Raw genomic sequence first — 16796 nt, forward strand, 5'->3', positions numbered from 1 at the left:
GTTGAATATTAAAGGGGCAATCTGTGATTGCGACATACATTTTTAAACTTTTATATTTGTGATAAACACTGAGTGTACAAAACATTAAGAACACCTTCCTAATATTGACCCCCCCCCATCGCCTCTGAAGCCACATGCTGCGTTGCAAAAGAAGGGAAAAGGGTAAGAATGATTAGCTATTTCGGTATAGGAGTTGGGATTGATATCTTCAGCTACATAAAGCTTGATCATCTCACATGACAATATTCCTAGTATCAAATAACATCTAAATGTAATAATTAAACTGTTGTACCCCATCAGAACCCAACATATAAGCTTGTTTTACTCCCTTGTTTGCGAACAAAGTAATTGTAAACAAACCCTTTATAGTCTCAAAACATAGATATAACTATAATATTGATATCATGGATGGTCAGTCCTTGCATCCATTTCTCTGTCTATGAATTTGAGTGTTTACACCTCTCCAGCCCCATCCTTCAGCTGTTTACCCAAAAAAGTGGTGGGGTGTCCGCTTTGTTATTGTTTAAACTGCTGTTTGCCCCTTTAAGATGCAGTACTATCTCTTCATCTTTCTGTTTACCGGTGTGTTTTTAAATCTCCCGGCCTTGGTTGCGTTGGAGACTAGACCTGGCAGATGTAACTCAATAAGCATTGAGGATAGCACATGAAATGTCTGACATTTAAAGGCTCTTTTTAGTTTATGGCGCAATCATGTCATGACTCATAAATATTCTTTACTCCACTCTTACAGTAATTGTATTCTAGGATTCAGAATGTTAATTGGCTTCTTTAATACATTTTCTACAGCCAATCAACAATCAGCCCAGACACAGCCAAGAAAGCAGTCCTATTTGCGCTTGTTACATCGGAGCAGTTTCTTAAAAGCCTTTTTGAAGTCCTCATTGAAGCTGGTGTAGAGCAGGGGGTTGATGAGTGAGTTAACATATCCCAGCCACGTGAGGCATGAAACGCCTGGATGCCGACCAGCAACTCTTTAACAAAGAAAGGCAGCCAGCATAGGATAAAAGCCCCCAGGATGAGGCCCAGTGTGCGGGCAGCCTTCCTCTCTCTGGAGGCACAGATCTGGGTCCTCTCATCACAAGTCCCCCAGTTCCCCGCTACCTGGCTTGGGCCGGTGGGATCGTTGACTCTATTCAGCTCTGTGTTTAGCACGGGATCCGAGGTAGACAGCTCAGACGCACAGAGAGACGTTGGTGCGATGCGGCAGCTACTGAGGCATTTGTGGCTGCTAGCTCTCCTCTTACACAGACTCCCAGAGGAGCTCCGTTTGTGGTACAAGGTCTGGGCAGCAATGAAGATCCTGTGGTAGAGGATGAGAATGAGGGCCATGGGGATGTAGAAGGCCCCGAAGGTGGAGTCGATGGTGTAGCCAATGTGGTCATGCTCGATGATACACTTGGTGTAGTTACCGAAGTTGTCATCCCCGCTGTGCCTGCAGAACAGAGGCGGCACTGAGATGAGGATGGAGATGGTCCACACGATGTTGACCATGATGGCAGCGTGGCGCGGGGATCTCTTGCAGGCGTACTCCAGGGCGTTGGTGATGGCCCAGTGGCGGTCCAGGGCGATGGCACATAGATGCAGGATGGAGCAGGTGCAGCAGATCATGTCCACGCTCAGCCACGCCTCACAGACTACACATCCCAACATCCACCTCTTTGTGGCGATGTAGAGGACGCTTAGGGGCATCACCAAGATGGCCACCAGGAAGTCAGTGACAGCCAAAGAACAGATCAGGTAGTTGGCGGGCATGTGGAGTTTTTTGGTGTTCATGATCGCAAGTATGACTGAAATGTTCAGCAAGGCAGTGATCAGGGTCACAATGCTGAGGAGGGTCACAACCAGCACCATATCATTCTCTGGTTTCATTTAAAAGCAGCCTGCAGTTTCTGACATACAGTTTGTTTAAACTTTTAGGCTCTAAAACTATCCATCATATATTCCTCTTTCTCTAATTAGGATACATTTGGCTGTGTCCCTAGTCCAATGCAGATCCTTTTCTCTCTCTTACTTTCATGCTTTCCCTTATTTGGAGCCAACTGTGAAGGGGAAAAAAATATATATTTGGGGTTTATTATTTCTTATTTTTTTTGTGTGAAAAAAACATTGATTTGAGTAAGTTATGTATAACACAGTAAATTGAATAAGATACATGTTGAAGTTATTTGTACTCAAAATGTCACTTCTTCTCGATGAGTAGATCACTCAGACCTTTTTCCACACGGTGGCAGAACTGATCAGGGAATCTTTGAGCCAAGTAAATCAGTGAGACAAATATTCAGTCATATTGGAGGCAGTTATGCTCAGCATCCTAACTCGTTGCAGACCCATGACATCAATGTCAATACTCAGCATAAAGCCCTAAATGTAACAAGTTTGCCCTAAACTCAATTTAGGAGTATGGGGAGCATACACAATTGTATTATTACGTACTAAGGAGCAGGAGTAGATGGCTGTTTTGCATACAGGGCTTTAAAAACCATGTTAAAAATAACACATTTCAGTCAGAGTGACACTTCCAAAGGTTTCAACTGTTGATACAAAAACAACAATTATGAAAAGACAATTGACAAACACGTCTAGCCTGATGTGTGTATCCATTGAGCAAGGGAAGCCTAATATGAACAATATTCAAATGGTTTTGTAATGCGATGCTACTGGCGGCAGAGAAGTCAGGCGCAGGAGAGCGGAAACGGATTTACAACGGTTGAGTTTAATAACCATAAACCACCGTCAACAGAATAATAATAATAAATGGGTCAAACAAAACCCGGTAAATACCAGCATACCATGCACAAGCACTACAACAAACAATTACTGACAAGGACATGGGGAGGGGGGGGGGGGGGGGGGGGACAGAGGGTTAAATACACAACGTGTAATTGATGGAATTTGAACCAGGTGTGAACCAGGTGTGATGTGGATCGGTGATGGCTAGAAGTTCGGTGACTTCGACCGCCGAACGCCGTCCGAACAAGGAGAGGGACCAACTTCGGCGGAAGTCGTGACATGTTTCTTGTGCATATGCCACTTTCCCTTTCAAATAAAGAATTTATATCTGCCCTGTGCAATCAGTGTTCTTCAAATAGTTGAATGGTGTCATAACTATGTAATTTCAGCTAGTAGCTCTTCAAGTATAACCACTTTGTTGAGTAGAAATACCTGCCATTACATAGTGTGGCTTACACTATTGCTTTCAACTACTTGGTCAAGGCAGCAGCTGAGCTGAGTTCGATTTTCATTTTGGAAGTCTATCCAAGCCGCTCTGTGGCATAACATCAATGGTCATACTGTGCCCCATACTCTGTAAACATTGTGTCCACAAGTGACAGACATGACTCATGCTAAAAAGTTTGGTCATACAAGGTCATCACCCTTCATCACTTTGTCTACTGCTCATACACATGCAGTTCACTCAGTCACTCCCGTTGATATATATTAAATATTTGTGCTGGGTGTTACTTGACATTTCCTAAATTATTTTTCATTTGCACACATTGGACATACAGTTGTTAGGACTTTAACTTAAAGTTCACATTTGTGGCATGCATGCCTTCTATTCTAGACATCGCAGCACCTGCACCACCTGTGCCATGGTGAAAGCTTGGGATCGTCTTGCTTGAGTTGGTCCTGATATTTCTCATTAAACTCAAGAACCTATATTGTAGAGGTTATTACTTGCCATTTTTGCTTCTGGCAATGGCATAATGCATTCAAAGATTAAATGAAGAAGATGAAGGAGCAAAATAAAAGCACAAAAACGGGAGCTGATCCCAAACCAACATACCGTAATAACATTACAAAAATAGGCTACATATAAATATTCTATTTTATAATATGATAGTGACATATAGCCTCATTATGATCAAATGAAACTATAAGGGGGGGGGGGGGGGGGGGGGGGGGATCGTTATCTGATATGGTATGCTACCAAATTAGGCAATATAAGTCAGGCTACCAATGTGGGCACATAGCCTACCTTCTGAATTGTTCAATCTTCGTGTATCCATTTCAACAAATGTTGTGTGTTGGTGATGGGACTCTCAAATATGTCTGAAGTCTGCAGTATTAGTCGCTAGTGCGTCCGCACCCCGAGATATTCCTCATCTCAGGAGTAAGGACAGGTCAGACGGACATCCAGCACTTCAAAGGAATGCACGAAATCGCAAGTGCAGGAGTTTGACACTGTCCAACTGCCGCGCGCGCGCCAATGAGGGAGCATTTTTTCCCGAACGGAGTAAGGGTAGGGCTCTCTGTCTCCTGGAGTACAAAATGTGACATTAGGCTACTCCATAGCGTGAGATGCTAGCAACATAGCCACGTTTGTGCGTTGGCGATGGATGGAACTTTCCCGCCATGCCATAAAAGTATGTGCATAATACAGTAGTAGCATTTGTGTTCATTTGCGCAACACATGCATATGCATGACATTACTACTAATGAACATCGACTTCATGCAGATGAGCATCAATGATCACCCATTGGATATCGGCTATTGTCAGTGTTATAGTCAAAACAGGGGTTCCCAAACCTTTCCCCCCAGGGCCCCTTTTTTTTTTTTTTTTTACATTTGAGAAATTCACATTCACAAAAGAACCAATTGGGGAGTAAAGGGGGTAAAAGTACAAAAAAATGAAGATTACCCAAGTCCAATTTCTTTGACTCCTTGACTTGAGAAGGTCTTAACTCAGCTTCTGAATGTCATGGAAATCAAGATGTTCCCCTGTGCATAAGAGTCATGTCTTCCTCTGGCATTTTACAGCGTGTTTAGCCTAAAGCATCTCAGATGTATGCATCGTTTAAGATCGGTATAAACAATCTCAAACAATCTCTACAAAATCTCTATATTAAAATATACAGTGCCTTGCGAAAGTATTCGGCCCCCTTGAACTTTGCGACCTTTTGCCACATTTCAGGCTTCAAACATAAAGATATAAAACTGTATTTTTTTGTGAAGAATCAACAACAAGTGGGACACAATCATGAAGTGGAACGACATTTATTGGATATTTCAAACTTTTTTAACAAATCAAAAACTGAAAAATTGGGCGTGCAAAATTATTCAGCCCCTTTACTTTCAGTGCAGCAAACTCTCTCCAGAAGTTCAGTGAGGATCTCTGAATGATCCAATGTTGACCTAAATGACTAATGATGATAAATACAATCCACCTGTGTGTAATCAAGTCTGCGTATAAATGCACCTGCACTGTGATAGTCTCAGAGGTCCGTTAAAAGCGCAGAGAGCATCATGAAGAACAAGGAACACACCAGGCAGGTCCGAGATACTGCTGTGAAGAAGTTTAAAGCCGGATTTGGATACAAAAAGATTTCCCAAGCTTTAAACATCCCAAGGAGCACTGTGCAAGCGATAATATTGAAATGGAAGGAGTATCAGACCACTGCAAATCTACCAAGACCTGGCCGTCCCTCTAAACTTTCAGCTCATACAAGGAGAAGACTGATCAGAGATTCAGCCAAGAGGCCCATGATCACTCTGGATGAACTGCAGAGATCTACAGCTGAGGTGGGAGACTCTGTCCATAGGACAACAATCAGTCGTATATTGCACAAATCTGGCCTTTATGGAAGAGTGGCAAGAAGAAAGCCATTTCTTAAAGATATCCATAAAAAGTGTCATTTAAAGTTTGCCACATGTTTGGCGTAAAAGCAACACAGCTCATCAGCCTGAACACACCATCCCCACTGTCAAACATGGTTGTGGCAGCATCATGGTTTGGGCCTGCTTTTCTTCAGCAGGGACAGGGAAGATGGTTAAAATTGATGGGAAGATGGATGGAGCCAAATACAGGACCATTCTGGAAGAAAACCTGATGGAGTCTGCAAAAGACCTGAGACTGGGGCGGAGATTTGTCTTCCAACAAGACAATGATCCAAAACATAAAGCAAAATCTACAATGGAATGGTTCAAAAATAAACATATTCAGGTGTTAGAATGGCCAAGTCAAAGTCCAGACCTGAATCCAATCGAGAATCTGTGGAAAGAACTGAAAACTGCTGTTCACAAATGCTCTCCATCCAACCTCACTGAGCTTGAGCTGTTTTGCAAGGAGGAATGGAAAAAAAATTCAGTCTCTTGATGTGCAAAACTGATAGAGACATACCCCAAGCGACTTACAGCTGTAATCGCAGCAAAAGGTGGCGCTACAAAGTATTAACTTAAGGGGGCTGAATAATTTTGCACGCCCAATTTTTCAGTTTTTGATTTGAAGTTTGAAATATGTTTGAAATATCCAATAAATGTCGTTCCACTTCATGATTGTGTCCCACTTGTTGTTGATTCTTCACAAAAAAATACAGTTTTATATCTTTATGTTTGAAGCCTGAAATGTGGCAAAAGGTTGCAAAGTTCAAGGGGGCCGAATACTTTCGCAAGGCACTGTACATCTTTAATTGAATCCTTCCAATCAATGAAGATCCCGCCCCCTAGGTTGGAAATCTCTGAGTCAGAGAATCTACCCCTACAATATGCAGGTCATCCCAACCAATGCCCAAAATAATGTTGCTGAGTAAGGTAGCTGTCTGAGTCCAGTACCCTATTGTATAAGTGTATAATGTAGCTCTTTTCCCATCTGTCACTGACCTAAATGGCATCCCTGAACTCATGCTTGCCAACATTCAGGCTCTTTCTTGATGCTTGATGTTCCATAATAGCTAGGAGACATAATCGGATACATTCTCTGATCCCTGAAAAGTGTTAGTTTCCAAAACATTTTCCCCTTAGTCAGCAGTTCATGGGCATGTTGGAAAGGATAGTGGTTCCAGTCCCAGATGGTATCCTTGATCTAAGGTACTTAGTCTGAATTTCCTCAGTAAGCATCCTGCTGTATAAATGAATATGGAGACCAGTAATGAGATATACATTGTCCATGGATGAGTAGCCTACTTGTGTGGCTACTAATCCTACTTGTCTTTGCAATGTGGGTCTTAAGAGGATATTTGATGAATACAAATTATTTGCCCCCTTGATTAATAAGAGCAAAAAAGACTGCATAAAATAAAAAATGCAAAATACATTGTATGCAAACAAAGGGGAAATTATATTATACTAACACAATTGCTCTAAGAAATACTTTAGATTTGATTTAAATTATACTTTTTTTCTCAAAAAGAAATGGGTCACAATTATTGGCACCCCTATTTTAAATACTCGGGCACCCTCCCCCTGCGAGGATCAAGGCACTGTGTCACGATTGTCGTAATGATTAGACCAAGGCGCAGCGTGCATAGAGTTCCACATATTTAATATGAACTGAAACTCAGCAAAACAAAACAAACAAACGAAACGAGAAGCTACTGGTGCACACAGGCAACTATCCGTAGACAAGATCCCACGAATAACAATGGGGATATGGCTACCTAAATATGATCCTCAATCAGAGACAACGATAAACAGCTGCCTCTGATTGGGAACCATATCAGGCCACCATAGAAATATATTTCACCTAGATGACCCAACCAAGTCACTATCACGCCCCAACCAACACAGAGAATAAACAGCTTACTATGGTCAGGGCGTGACAGTACCCCCCCCCCCCCCCCCCCCCCCCAAAGGTGCGGACTCCGACTGCAAAACCTGACTCAATAGGGGAGGGTCCGGGTGGGCATCTATGATGGATGACACAGGGCATCGGGGGCAGTTCCAGTGCGGAGCGCATCTCCGGAAGCTCCGGACCATGGGTCGTCGCTGGAGGTACCGGACCGTGGATGTTCGCTGGAGGCTCCGGACCATGGATCGTCACCGGAGGAACCGGACCGTAGATCGTCGCAGGAGGCTCTGGACTGAGAACCCCTGCTGAAGGCTCTGAACTGCAGACCGTCGCTGGAGGCTCCGGACCGCAGACCCTCGCTGGAGGTTCCAGGCAGGAGGTTCCGGACCGTAGACCGTCTCAGGAGGTTCCGGACCGTGGACCGTCTCAGGAGGTTCCGGACCGTGGACCGTCTCAGGAGGTTCCGGACCGTGGACCGTCGTTGGAGGTTCCGGACTGGGAACCGTCGCCGAAAGCTCTGGACTGGGAACTGTCGCCGGAAGCTCTGGACTGTGGAGGCGCACTGGATACCTGATGTGTGGTGCTGGCACTGGTGGTACCGTGCTGGTAACACGCACCTCAGGGCGAGTGTGGGGAGGCGGCACGGGACGTATTGGACTGTGGAGGCGCACTGGAGACCTGATGCGTGGGACCAATACAGGTGGCACTGGGCTGATGACACGCACCTCTGGGCGAGTGCGGGGAAGAGGAACAGGACGGACCTGACTGGGGACACGCACTTGAGGGAGAGTGCGAGGAGCAGGAACAGGACACACCTGCCTGGGAAAGCGATCTTGAGGGAGAGTGCGAGGAGTTGGCACAGGACGCACTGGGTTGTGAAGGTACACAGGAGACCTGGTGTGTATAGCCGGCATCAATTGTTCCGGAACTTTAACACACATTTCAGGACGAGTACGGGGAGCTGACTCAGGTGGCACCAAACTGACAACACGTTCCCTTATTCCAAATCCGTGCGTCCTCCACCAACTCAACAACTCCCCCATTTCTCTCTCCTCCGAATTCTCCTTCTTCTACCAGACTGGCTCTGGTTCACTCCTCGGTTCCGCCGACTGCTCCATGTGCCCCCCCCAAAAAAGATTCTTGGGGTTTCTGTGGCCTACCTCCCTGACTTCGTCGCTGTCCCTCCTTCGCTGCTTCCGCCTGCTTCCACGGCAGGCTCTTCTCTCCTGCTATAATGTCGTCCCAAGTCCAGGATGTTCTCTCCCTAATCTCCTCCACAGACCAGGATGCCATTATCTCCCGGGCACACTGCTTGGTCCGTTGTTGGTGGGATCTTCTGTCACGATCGTCGTAATGATTAGACCAAGGCGCAGCGTGCGTAAAGTTCCACATATTTCATATAAACCGAAACTCAGCAAAACAAAACAAGCACAGACAAGCATAAACAAGCACAAACGAAAAGTGAAGCTACTGGTGCACACAGGCAACTATCCGTAAACAAGATCCCACGAATAACAATGGGGAAATGGCTACCTAAATATGATCCCTAATCAGAGACAACGATAAACAGCTGCCTTTGATTTGGAACCATATTAGGCCACCATAGAAATACATTTAATCTAGATGACCCACCCAAGTCACTATCACGCCCCAACCCAGAGAATAAACAGCTTACTATGGTCAGGGTGTGACACACTGAGCTTTTTTCTAAAATGTTTTATGAGATTGGAGAACACATTGGGAGGGATCATGGACCATTCCTCCATACAGAATCTTTCCAGATCCATAGGTTTTCAAGTCCGGAGACTGAGATGGCCATTTCAAAAAGCAGATTTTGTGGTCAATTAATAATTTCCTTGAGGAGTTTGATGTGTGCTTCGGTTTATTGTCTTGCTAGAAGATCCACTTGTGATCAAGTTTCAGACACCTGGCAGAAGCAACCAGGTTTTTGGCTAGGCATAGTTTATACATTTTGGACCTGACTATATGTGCATTTTCATGGGCATTAATATGGAGTTTGTCCCTCCTTTGCTGCTATAACAGCCTCCACTCTTCTGGGAAAGCTTTCCACTAGATGTTGGAACATTTCTTCCATTCAGCCACAAGAGCATTAGTGAGGTCGGGCACTGATGTTGGGCGATTAGGTCTGGCTCACAGTCTGTGTTCCAATTCATCCCAAAGGTGTTCGAAGGGGTTGAGGCCAGGGCTCTGTGCAGGTCAGTCAAGTCTTTCCACACTGATCTCAACAAACTATTTCTGTATGGACCTCACTTTGTGCACGGGAGCATTGTCATGCTGAAACAGGAAATTGCCTTCCCCAAACTGTTGCCACAAAGTTGGAAGCACAGAATCATCTAGAACAGTGGTTCCCAAACATTTTATTGTCCCGTACCCCTTCAAACATTCAACCTTTAGCTGGTTACCCCCTCTAGCACCAAGGTCAGCGCAATCTCACATTTTGTTTTTGGCCATCATTGTAAGCCTGCCACACACCCTATACGATATATTTATTAAACATAAGAATGAGTGTGAGTTTTTGTCACAACCCGGCTCATGGGAAGTGACAAAAAGTTCTTATAGGACCAGAGCACAAATAATAATATAATAATAATCAATAATTTTGCTCTTAATCTAACCATCTTACATAGAAAACCTTATTTGTTCATCGAAAATTGTGAATAACTTGCCACAGGTTAATGAGAAGGGTGTGCTTGAAAGGATGCACATAACTCTGCAATGTAGGGTTGTATTGGAGAGAATCTCAGTCTTAAATAATTTTCCACACACAGTCTGTGCCAGTATTTAGTTTTCAGACTAGTGAGAGCCGAGAATCCACTCTCACATAGGTACGTGGTTGTAATGGGCATCAGTGTCTTGACAGCGTGATTTGGCAAGGCAAGAAACTCTGAGCGCAGCCCAATCCAGAAATCTGGCAGTGGCTTCTGATTAAATTACATTTTCACAGAACCGCTTGTTGCAATTTCAATGAGGCACTCTTGTTCAGATATCGGTAAATGGACTGGAGACAGGGCATGAAAGGGATAACGAATCCAGTTGTTTCTGTCATCCGTTTCGGGAAAGTACCTGCGGAATTGCGCACCCAGCTCACTCAGGTGCTTCGCTATATCACATTCGACATTGTCCGTAAACTTGAGTTCATTTGCACACAAAAAATAATACAATGATGAAAAGACCTGTGTGTTGTCCTTGTTAATGGAGACAGAGAAGAGCTCCAACTTCTTTATCATAGCCTCAATTTTGTCCCGCACATTGAATATCAACTCAGCAAAAAAAGAAACGTCCTCTCACTGTCAACTGCGTTTATTTTCAGCAAACTTAACATGTGTAAAAATTTGAATGAACATAACAAGATTCATCAACTGAGACATAAACTGAACAAGATCCACAAACATGTGACTAACAGAAATTGAATAATGTGTCCCTGACCATAGGGGGGTGTCAAAATCAAAAGTAACAGTCAGTAACTGGTGTGGTCACCAGCTGCATTAAGTACTGCAGTGCATCACCTCCTCATGGACTGCACCAGATTTGCCAGTTCTTGCTGTGAGATGTTACCCCACTCTCCCACCAAGGCACCTGCAAGTCCCGGGACATTTCTGGGGGGGAATGGCCCTAGCCCTCACCCTTCGATCCAACAGGTCCCAGACGTGCTCAATGGGATTGAGATCCGGGCTCTTCGCTGGCCATGACAGAAATCATGCACAGAACGAGTAGTATAGCTGGTGACATTGTCAAGCTGGAGGGTCATGTCAGGATGAGCCTGCAGGAAGGGTACCACATGAGGGAGGTCTTCCCTGTAATGCACAGCGTTGAGATTGCCTGCAATGACAACTTGCTCAGTCCGATGATGCTGTGACACACTGCCCCAGACCATGATGGACCTTCCACCTCAGGCCTCGGTGTAACGCTCATTCCTTCGACGATAAACGCAAATCCGACCATTGCCCCTGGTGAGACAAACCTGCGACTCGTCAGTGAAGAACACTTTTTGCCAGTCCCGTCTGGTCCAGCAACGGTGAGGACCTGCCTTACAACAGGCCTACAAGCCCCCAGTCCAGCCTCTCTCAGCCTATTGTGGACAGTCTGAGCACTGATGGAGGAATTGTGCGTTCCCGGTGTAACTCGGGCAGTTGTTGTTGCCATCCTGTACCTGTCCCGCAGGTGTGATGTTCGGATGTACCGATCCTGTGCAGGTGTTGTTACACGTGGTCTGCCACTGTGAGGACAATCAGCTTCCCGTCCTGTCTCCCTGTAGCACTGTCTTAGGTGTCTCACAGTACTGACATTGCAATTTATTGCCCTGGCCACATCTGCAGTCCTCGTGCCTCCTTGCAGCATGCCTAAGGCATGTTCACGCAGATGAGCAGGGACCCTGTGCATATTTATTTTGGTGTTTTTCAGAGTCAGTTGAAAGGCCTCTTTAGTGTCCTAAGTTTTCATAACTTTGATCTTAATTGCCCACCGTCTGTCTGTAAGCTTAGTGTCTTAACGACCGTTCCACAGGTGTATGTTCATTAATTGTTTATAGTTCATTGAACAAGCATGGGAAACAGTGTTTAAACCCTTTACAATCAAGATCTGTGAAGTTATTAGGATTTTTATGAATTATCTTTGAAAGACAGGGGCCTGAAAAAGGGATGTTTGTTTTTTTGCTGAGCTTAGTCACTTTTATAGTAATTCTTCTTAATTTAAACTCTTGAGATGTCTGTTAAGAAGTTAAATATAAGCTCTTTATGACATAATGTTAAAATTAAGGTTAAATAAATTGTTATTTTTGACACTATTCATAGAATGATCCAGTTCTATAAAGCACTGAATGAAAATACGTATTGGCAAACTGAATAGAGATCTTGACAAAGCTGTCTGCTTTCATGTCATAAACACTTACTAATTGTGATGCATGATGAACATGACAAAACCCTGTCTCTCTGCATCACCGTGCCGTGGTGAATCCTGCCCCTTCCGAAGGTATTCGCCAAGGCCTCTTTCATTGACTTCAGAGTAGGTTTCCAGGCCTTCGGCTGCAAAGCGTGTCCATGTACTTGCACTTGCTCGATTGAGGCTGCCAGTGTGAGGGAAATAGCTAACCTCTCTAATTTTATACCACCTCCAGCCACAGAGTAGAGGGCTCAGGCGTGAAATATCATACATTAAACTGTTTCAACAGCCCTTGGCCTAAAATTCCATACTCATCGTTGTGGAAGATGATGAGTAGAGTTGTGGTTAATTCAATTAAGGGAAGCTTTTGTCACCTATATCAATCACAGCTATCACTCAGCTCAATGATAGTGTCTACTCCTATTTCACCCCATTGGGTCTGAATGAAATTAGTAATTAAATGCATGGATTATAACTTTTTTCAGAAGTCATGGACAAGGAATTATCTATATCCTATAATTGTGGATGTTGGCACGACCATGCATATTTTATATAGCCTAACCAAGGTGTTACTTCAACTTTGTTGCTTGATAATGTTGCGATTTGAGAAGGACACAAAGAAGTCCCAATTTACAGGGACAGCAATGCTTAGATGAATTTGGTTTGGCTTTGTTCTGTCGAATACATGGGTCCCTACATCCCACATGTAATCCAGAAAGTCTAAGCATTGGTGGAGATGACACAGCATGCAGTTAGGAGGCCCATCATTCTGCCAGCACATTAAGAGCCACTTCAGATAAAGAAGAGAATATGCTTCCCTTGACAGGAACAGCCTGTTCTCCTGATGAAATCCAGTTTGAGTTATGTTCGTACCTCAACGTCAGGTGCCATTAATAGTGGATGGCAGTTGGCCATTACATCAACCATTACATTAACATCAAAGTTCCAAGACCTTTTCATTCGAAGGTCACCTAGGAAGAAATTTGTAGGTCAGTGTGATTACCCAAGTGCTCCGGGACTGGCCATCAGCAAGGGTAAATGTCTGTTTCTGACATGGAGACAACAGCACTGCCTCTGGCTCCCAGACTTCCAAAGACTTTCTTGGATCAGTGAGGAGGTACTGCCAGTATAAATCAGGAGAGGTTCTGTCATCTCTCAACTTTATATGCTGACTTGTAGGCAAAGCTCTTTGAATTGCTGGAGCTAAACTCTGATGTCCTTCGATCGCCTTTAGAGGTCTTCTTTTAAGAGTTGTTCTTTGCATCATTGATCTTGGTCCAGTGTTCTTCCACGTTAGATAAATTATGTTCCATCATGTTCCCAGTCTATCAGCTCTGTAATGTAAATATCCCCACTGTGCCTCAGAAGGCAGCAGACATCTTGGGGTTGGCAATTCAATTCAATTCACATTATTATAATCTTATACACCAAAAATTAGTTCCTAGCCAAATGGTCTCATGACTCAATTTTTTTTTTTTTATCAGCAAGGCTTTTAAACGTCTCAATATTGGCCTACGTTGGGTCCAGGCATTCATTGAGTTTGTCTTGGTGCCACAAATGTCCTGAGTATTCACCTAGATCTCACCTATTTCCTCAATAAGTATGTTTGAAAGGAACAGAATTTCAAAGGAGTTTCACATTATGCACCACTGGAATGCATAACATGTGATTGGACTAAAGTTTTGTGTAATGTATTCATCATGAAGCCACGTCATGAAACAGAATCAGTGGTTATGATCAGCCTCAGCTTTGTATGTGTTATGTCATTCCACCACTAAATTCATTTAGTGATGACTAGCCCAGACAAGAGCCCAAAATCATGTGGGCTATAGTGACTTCCCACTGGGCACACACTGGTTGAATCAACGTTGTTTCCACATCATTTTGACGTTGAAACAATGTGCAATAGACTTTAAATTGACGTCTATAACCAGTGGGTTGAGACTGTAGTTAGACCTAACCCCTAGTCCCATATAATTTAGAGGTCATTTGTATCACAGAAAGACATAAAACATTAATGTCAACAATATGTTAATATGACTCAATACTTGGATTAATTTATGATGTGTCACGCAGCTTCAGGCCCAAATATGGCCTGGATGGTACAGTATCTTCGGGCTGTCCTTCAATATACTTTCTCAGTTTATTATTTTATTTTATTTATTTATTTCACCTTTATTTAACCAGGTAGGCAATTTGAGAACACGTTCTCATTTACAATTGCGACCAGGCCAAGATAAAGCAAAGCAGTTCTACACATACAACAACACAGAGTTACACATGGAGTAAAACAAACATACAGTCAATAATACAGTAGAAAAATAAGTCTATATACAATGTGAGCAAGTGAGGTGAGATAAGGGAGGTAAAGGCAAAAAAAGGCCATGGTGGTGAAGTAAATACAATATAGCAAGTAAAACACTGGAATGGTTGATTTGCAGTGGAAGAATGTGCAAAGTAGAGATAGAAAAAATGGGGTGCAAAGGAGCAAAATAAATAAATAAATAAATACAGTAGGGAAAGAGGTAGTTGTTTGGGCTAAATTATAGATGGGCTGTGTACAGCTGCAGTAATCTGTGAGCTGCTCTGACAGCTGGTGCTTAAAGCTAGTGAGGGAGATGTGTTTCCAGTTTCAGAGATTTTTGTAGTTCGTTCCAGTCATCAGCAGCAGAGAACTGGAAGGAGAGGCGGCCAAAGGAAGAATTGGTTTTGGGGGTGACCAGAGAGATATACCTGCTGGAGCGAGTGCTACAGGTGGGTGCTGCTATGGTGACCAGCGAGCTGAGATGAGGGGGGACTTTACCTAGCAGGGTCTTGTAGATGTATTATTCTTATTGATTGGTAGAAAAACTGTTAATGCATAGCACATACAGTACATTACTCAATTGGCCAAAAAGCTGGAGTAATGCATAGCCCTCTCGTGGACAATAGTTACCTTTAGTGTCTATTCATGAAGGTATCTTCTGTCTGGAAGAGTTTTGTTAAGAGTCCCTACGCGCATTCTGAGCATTAACACGCAACGCTTGCGGTGCAGTTTTGGAAACACAAGGAACATATCTTTCATATCACTGAGAAATATATATATTTTTAACTAAAGGTTCAATTACTACACACCTTTATAGAGTTAGGGTTAGTTTTCCCACACTGCCATATCTCCATGTTACAGCGCTTGTTTACGGAAGACAGAGACGACCACCTGTGCTAATGAGCTATCTAACGGGCTTGAACACCTGTGTGTAAGCGTAGTTTCTTGGCTGGAGGCACACAGCCATATGCAGGGCCGACTCTAGTCTTTTGGGGGCCCTAAGCGAGATTTGGTTGGATGGATCTGTGCAAACCTGCTACAGTAAATGTATATTTTTTATTTGAAAGATTCTTTCTCGCTGTTATGAAAAATAAGTTCCATGTTTCAAAAGCCGTATCGCAAGCAATGATTGTTGACGTTTCTAAATGTTAAAACAGAGCATTGGGATCGTAGTTCACATGATCCCAACGGTAAACTGTGCTTATAGCTGAGAACCTTTGGGATAAAGCAGAATGCCTTGTTAATGCCTTGGGTTCTCGAGAGCTAGAGTAATGCAAATCAGAGCCAACACACTCATTACACATAATAGAGCTGACAACTTTCAAGGAACTCTTTGACTTTCATGCCATTTATTATGTTTTTTAATCTAATGTAAAATATCAAAGGGAACTGGAACAGAAACTAAAAGAACTAAAGCCCTTCTGCCAAATAATCATTTAAATTACAAATGCACAGCCTAAACTGTAAGATGAGGAGAGTAATGATTAATGATCTAGCAAGCCCATAGCATAGGGGGAAAACATATGAATCAAATATATTTATCCTACATTACTTGAAAATAGTTCATCACTTACTTTCTCTACACAAATGACTTGTTCATAGTAGTGATGGGGGGGCAAAATCGATATTTTTCACGATATATTGTATCGTATCGTTTATACAATATCGGAATATTAGTTTTGCGCTAGTTTGCTGTACCTGCACCAAAACTCCAGTATTTTCCCTTCATACGCTATATATACAAAAGTATGTAGACACCCCTTCAAATTAGTGGATTCGGCTATTTCAGCCACACCAGTTGCTAACAGGTGTATAAAATCGAGCACACAGCCATGCAATCTCCATAAACAAACATTGGCAGTAGAATGGCCTTACTGAAGATCTCCGTGACTTTCAACGTGGCACCGTCATGGGATGCCACCTTTCCAACAAGTCAGTTCATCAAATTTCTGCCCTACTAGAGCTGCCCCAATCAACTGTAAGTGCTGTTATTGTGAAGTGGAAATATCTAGGAGAAACAACGACTCAGCCGCAAAGTGGTAGGCCACAAAAGCTCACAGAAC

General features: G+C 43.4%; 1 pseudogene; it reads right to left on the bottom strand.

Annotated features, from left to right (window-relative positions):
• Window positions 1–780: 780 nt before the first annotated feature.
• On the bottom strand, window positions 781–1917 carry LOC110504182 (5-hydroxytryptamine receptor 1E-like; annotated as a pseudogene).
• Between the last annotated feature and the right edge of the window lie 14879 nt (window positions 1918–16796).

This window comes from Oncorhynchus mykiss, chromosome 25 (genome assembly GCF_057628025.1).
Source record: "Oncorhynchus mykiss isolate SJ-2025 chromosome 25, ASM5762802v1, whole genome shotgun sequence".
Classification (NCBI taxonomy): domain Eukaryota; kingdom Metazoa; phylum Chordata; class Actinopteri; order Salmoniformes; family Salmonidae; genus Oncorhynchus; species Oncorhynchus mykiss.